The sequence below is a fragment of the Fopius arisanus genome, unplaced genomic scaffold (assembly GCF_000806365.1).
Source record: "Fopius arisanus strain USDA-PBARC FA_bdor unplaced genomic scaffold, ASM80636v1 scaffold00462, whole genome shotgun sequence".
NCBI lineage: Eukaryota > Metazoa > Arthropoda > Insecta > Hymenoptera > Braconidae > Fopius > Fopius arisanus.
In genome coordinates, this window is record NW_011888201.1 from 9,162 (window position 1) to 9,974 (window position 813).

An 813-nucleotide genomic window follows, 5' to 3' on the forward strand; every position below is an offset into this window, starting at 1 on the left:
ATGAAAAAATGCGACTGCCGGTTGGAGCTCGACACTGCACGTTGTAAAGAAAATCACAAAATGAGTAGAAGTGGGGGAAATGAGTGACGATGAAAAGAAATCAGTCTTTCCGTCTTTCTCCTCTTGGAAAAGGATAAAAACCGTGTCTACATTATCACCAGTAAATCATGTTCAAAGAATAGCTTTTATTTTCAAGCAAATTGTTAAATAAAAAAATTAATAGCAGGAATTAAATGATTTTCAAATACATTAAAAAGCAAATTATTTATATTCCATGAAATTGAAAAAATAAAATGAATGTCATGAAATAAAATTAAAAGAACATTGTTTTCCGCACTAATCGACTCGTGGAAAAAAAACCTATGCATTTCCTTCACCCCCTTGTTGCGTAAAAAAGTCTGAGGAATGCCTCGTCCTGATGTGATATCCGACATTATATCGTGATATGAAAAGCGAGACATTGGAGCAAAAAGGGCACAAAAATCTTTCCTTAAAATGCTCAATCCAAATATGATCCTGCATACTGCTTTTACTACTTTTCTTCTGGAAACACTGGGTGCAGGTAAAGCCTCCACATCTCACGGGTCTGTAATATTTCTCCCAATTAATCTCAAAGAATTTCGGGTGGGACACGAGAATATAATAATTTTTTATGTTCAACCGAGAATTCTCTCCTTTCTTTAATTCATCTGCTCCCGGAGATGTGTTCGTACTTTCCTGTTGTGAATTTCGTTCACCCTCATCTTCTGAAGCTTTCATATCCTTACATATCCCACATGCCTGTGGTAACAGTTTATCTTGCACAGAAGTGAC